This window comes from Lynx rufus, unplaced genomic scaffold, assembly GCF_022079265.1.
Source record: "Lynx rufus isolate CCGP_SWC_20201006 ecotype Redwood Valley unplaced genomic scaffold, mLynRuf1.p SCAF_2, whole genome shotgun sequence".
NCBI classification, from domain to species: domain Eukaryota; kingdom Metazoa; phylum Chordata; class Mammalia; order Carnivora; family Felidae; genus Lynx; species Lynx rufus.
Window position 1 is genome coordinate 47,426,355 of NW_025814834.1, and position 5,426 is coordinate 47,431,780.

The following is a 5,426-nucleotide window of genomic DNA, read 5'->3' on the forward strand; positions in this document are numbered from 1 at the left end:
TATTGCTTCCTAATTTTATAAATTTCCAATTTTCTGTGTACACAGGTGAGTAATTCTACTATTTTTATTTTTTTATGTTTATTAATTTATTTTGAAAAGAGAGCTTCAGTAGGAGAGGGGCAGAGAGAGAGAGAGGGAGAGAGAGAATCTCAAGCAGGCTTCATGCTGTTAGCACAGAGCGAGACATGGGGCTTAATCTCATAAACCACCAGGTGAGACCATGACCTGAGCCAAAAGCCAGAGTCATCTACTTACCTGACTGAGCCACCCCAGGCACCCCAATTCTACTATTTTTAATATCATCCAAATAAAGGAGACAAAATATATATTTTCTTGTTGCGATGTAACTTTTGGTTAGTACAAATAAGGAGAGTGCTCTGCATTGTTTAAACACAAGGACATAGCAAACAAATATTAGGCTGTCTTTGTGTGCAAGGCTGTAGGCTAGGAGCTTGGAATCATCTCAGACATATTGCTGCCGTTTGCCATAATTTCAATAAATAACCACAGTGTAATGGTTAATATAAAAATCTCCGAAGATGCAAGGTACAAATATTAGTGCTTCCAGTTATTAACTAAATAATAAAAGATGAATTATTTTCTTGTTCTTCTGGTTATTTTTCTCTAAAATTAAGATAATAATCGCACCTACATCACAGCTATAAGCACAAGCTGAGTTTTACATGTAGAGCATCAGAACAATATCTGAGAAGTAATAAGTTCTCAGTAAAAGTTAGAGAAAAAAAAACGCTTAATTAGATACAAGAGTGTACAAGACTGTAGCTGCTTCAAGAACTGTTAGAATACACAGTAATTTCCTGCCAAGAGTAACTAATATTTTCCTACATAGACAAAGCTTAATAAAATTGAATCTGGGTTCCAATAGTCATATCTAGTTTTCAAGATACCATATCAACTTCTAGAGAAATTGTTTTCCACCTTTGAGAACCACACTTTCGATTTCTCTTATTCTTTTTGTAGTTATTGAATAAGCTACAGACAATGTTTTATTTTTATAGTAGGAAAAAGCACATAAAATTATTCCTAGTGACCTGTTTATTATTTCATCATACAAGCATGTCTGGATGTGGCAATGCATCTGAATGTTTGTGCCCCTCCCCCAACCAAATTCAAATGTTGGAACCCTAATCCTAATGTGGTAGTTTCTGGAAATGGGGCCTTTGGAAGGTAATTAGGTCATAAGGGTGGACTTTCATAAACGGGATTAGTGTCCTTATAAAAAGAGGCCCAAAGAACTAGCTCACTCTCTTGTCAAGTGAAGATATAAAAAGTATCAGTTTGCAACCCAGAAGAGGGTCCTGACATATAATTCAACCATGCTGGCCCCCTGATGTTGAATTTCCAGCCTCCAGAATGGTAAGAAATAAATTCCTGTTATTTATAAGGCACCTAGTCTCTAGTATTTTGTTATAGCAGCCAGAATAAAGATGGATCATAACTAAATTTTGAAGATGTTTGGAATTGACAGACAACATTTACTGGGAGATGGAGACTTGGGGTCATCTCAAAGAGATTGCCATTCATCATTGAGTAGCCACAACAGAGATTTATACAGGGTTTCCGTGACTATATAGCATTTCTCCCACAGCAAAGTAAAACACCTCAGACATAGAAATCAATGTTTTCAAGCATAAACTATAAATAAAAGGTAAAAAGAATATTCAAACCTGTAAGTGCTGATTTTTCTAGAGCTGCCTCTCAGTTTCCTCCCTGAAAATTTATTTACCCTTTTGAGCAACTTCAGAGGTCACCATGTTATAAAAATAATGAGGGACTCCTGGGTGGCTCAGTCGGTTAAGCATCCAACTTGCACTCTGTACTCGGGTCATGTTCTCAAGGTGTGTGGGTTTGAGCCCCACTTTGGGCTCTGTGCTGACAGTGCGGAGCCTACTTGGGATTCTCTCTCTCTCTGCCCCTCCCTGACTTCTGCTCCCCACCCCTCTCTCTCAAAATAAATAAATAAATTTTAAAAATTATAAATGAAATAGACACTATTACCCATATTTTTAACCTCCTTATCTGTATTATTTTTTGTTGAAAGCCACATCTAACATTAAAAGGGCGTATAAATACAATCTTCTTCAGTTCCAGAGAAGCAGTTAATATTGATGAACAATATTAATAACTCTCACAACCAATCCTCTCAAGATAAATGCCACCAAGCCTTTCCACATTACACAGAGAGGCATCCATACAGGTGTTATTCTGGATTCCCATAACTTCACAGAAAACTTTCACAGCGTCCAGAGCCCTTGATGTCCTGCAAATAAAGGAGCAGGATGCCCTCAAATTCCTTTCATCAGGAACCCATTTGGGTGGCACAAACCTTGACTTCCAAACGAAACCATCGTCTACAAAAGGAAAAGTAACGGCATTACCTCATAAATCTCAAGAGGACCTGGGAGAAGCTTCTGCTGGCGGCTCGCGTTGAAAACCTGGCTGCCCTCAGTATCATACCCTCCAGGAGCACTGGCCAGCCAGCTCTGGTGAAGTCTGCGGCTGTCATTGGAGCCACTCCTGTCGGTGGCCACCTCGCCTCGGAACCTTCTCTAACCAGACGGAGGCAGCCTCCCGGGCGCGGGAAGCCAGACTTCCGCCGTTATTGATCCCAGGGCTGACCCCCAGCCTCTGGAGAGGTGTCTTATCTTAACCCACCTCTGCCAGGTCTGCGCCGCGTGGCCACTGCCACCCCAGAGCAGCCACGAGGGAGCTGGCTCCGCCGGTGTGACGCGGGGGGCGCCGGGGAGGAAGTTCTGTGCGCCCACGGCCCCATCTCCCTGAGCCGCCCCGCCACGGAGGGTCACGCCTGGTCTCCACCGGCACTGAGATCCCACAGAGACTGAAAGGGAAGAGCAGGACGCTGCTGTGAACCAGGAGGAACCTCAGGTGGACCGGCCGCTCCAGCTCCCAACCGGCGGCCTCTCGGCACGTGCTGGCGGACCGGCGCGAGGTGCGGGCGCCCTCCGAGCCTGCTGGGGGCTCCCTCCTGAAGCCGGAGCGGGAGCCCGCCCCCAGGACCCGCTGCAGCCCCGGGGACGCCGCGCCGGGTGGGCAGGGACCACCACGGGGTCGCAGGCACTTCTATACACTCGTGGACAGAACGTGGCAACAAGGTCAGCAGAAAATAAAGTCTCATAACAGACACGGCTTTAGATATCTATGCAAACGTATTTGAAAACCTAAATTAAAAGTCTAATTTCGTAACTGACTAGTCAGAGAAAGGAAAATATATGACTTCACTCGTATGAGGACTTTAAAATACAAAACAGATGAACATAAGGGAAGTGAAGTAAAAATAATATAAAAACAGGGATGCGGGCAAAAATGTGAGAGAGACTTAAATATGCAGAACAGAGGGTTGCTGGAGGGGTTGTGGGAGGGGGGATGGGCTAAATGCATAAGGGACATTAAGGAATCTACTCCTGAAATCATCATATGCTAACTAAGTTGGATGTAAATCACAAAAAATAAATTAAATAATTTAAAAAATAGGTATATATAAAAGTCTAATTTCCTAGATAAATACAGAATTTTACCAAAAAATCTATAATTAAATTAGCCATTCCTTTATTCTTTTAAGGAATTACAGTTTGCTTGATGAAATTCTATGGAATTATTTAAAAAGATGACTAAAAAGATGACAAATTATATGGAATATGCTTGTAATATGCTACTTCAGAATTTTAGAATTTTTTTATTCCTTTCCTCTGAAAATAAAAAAATATATATATAAATGAAAAGCTCCTCCCCTAAAGTGCCATAATTTCAATGTAACTTTTCTGTGTAATATAATCTCTCTCCTGGTAATTAAAAATATAAAATATAAGTATAAAATATAGTATTTATAATCAAATGAGATCCTTTATGCTGAATAAACTATCCTCTACTTTTTTTTGCTTAAAATAATCTCCCATGGGCTTTATTCTCTCACTACCAAAGCAAGTTTTCAGGGATAAATTTTTAAATCCTTTTTATTTTTACATTCTGGGGTGATCTTTTTAAAATGTTTTTCGGGGCGCCTGGGTGGTTCAGTCAGTTGAACATCCGACTTACACTCAGGTCATGATCTCATGGTCTGTGAGTTCAAGCCCCGCGTGGGGCTCTGTGCTGACAGCTCAGAGCCTGGAGCCTGCTTCAGATTCTGTGTCTCCCTCTCTCTCTGCCCCTCCCCCACTCATGCTCTCTCTCTGTCTCTCTCTCTCTCTGTCAAAAATAAACATTAAAAAAATTTTTTTAATGTTTTTCAACTAGTATAGCACATGATATTGTCAAAATCACTAATCAATTTAGCAGATAATGGCTGTTAACAAACAGTATGGTTATACTGACCTATACGGGCTCATCCTCAGCGCAGCCTCCATATAGGGTAACCATACCTTTCTGTTTACCCCTAGACAGTTCTAATTTATACCTGTTCTGGCATACTTTATAGTGTACACTTTCATTCTCAAAAGTGTCCTAGTTTACATGACAAATTCTGTTGTCACCCTGACTTATATATACTGACATAAATGATTCCCTGGAATATAAAGTACCATAGCTGTACTTTCATTGAGGACTAGATGGCAAATATTTCCACTTTAGCACCCTAGTACATGCCAGTGATCAAAATTTCTATTTTCATTAACACAAAAAAACCCTGATGTGTATTCTTGCCCCGGCCATAAATTACTCCATCTCTATAATAGGAAAACTTGCATGCAGGGCCTGCAAGAATCTTGGAATACCGTATTTGAATAAGGAAGGATGTAATTAAAGCCTTCGCCTCCTGACCAAAAGTGTGAAGACATAACTTGCTCAGGGGATTCTAAGGACAGACATCAACCAGTCATACATTCTTCCAAGAAGAAGAAATCTAAAGTGACTCCCGAGGAACTTTTGCTTGTGAGCAGGCAAACGTCTCCATGAGCCCCGCTGACTGTGTAATCTCTGAAATGCACTCCTCCCAGACAGCTGAAAGTACATGGAGAGCCCAGAGAAGGCATCACAGAAGAGGCAAAGTTTGAGCCAGGTTTCCAAGTGTAGATGATGTACACAGTGATTGCAGGGGAGTTTGCCAGAAGCAAGGCTGGCTTCCTCTCAAGAGGCCACACAGGGTAATATTCATTACCTGGGTAGATTCACTGTGGCCCGTGAATTGGCCTGCAGCTTTATATGTCTCATAACTTGATTTTGTCAGCATACCAAAAGCAAATCCACTTCGCAAGAACAAGCTCACATTATCCAAGCTCCTGAGGTAAATAAAACCAGAATGTGACTTAATTTACATTGTGAAATAATTGTTATAGGAACTAAAATTTTTGAAGCTCATATGAACAACACATTTTGTCCTTGTAGGCAAAAACATGGAAAGACAATAATCAGAAGGTTGTTTAATAAATGTGGAATCAAAACAAAGAAGTTAG

The 5,426-nt window shown here is 41.0% G+C and overlaps 1 pseudogene; it reads left to right on the plus strand.

Moving 5' to 3' along the window:
- The first annotated feature begins 2,352 nt into the window (after positions 1-2,352).
- LOC124514175 (40S ribosomal protein SA-like) lies at positions 2,353-2,864 on the plus strand (annotated as a pseudogene).
- The last annotated feature ends 2,562 nt before the right edge of the window (positions 2,865-5,426 follow it).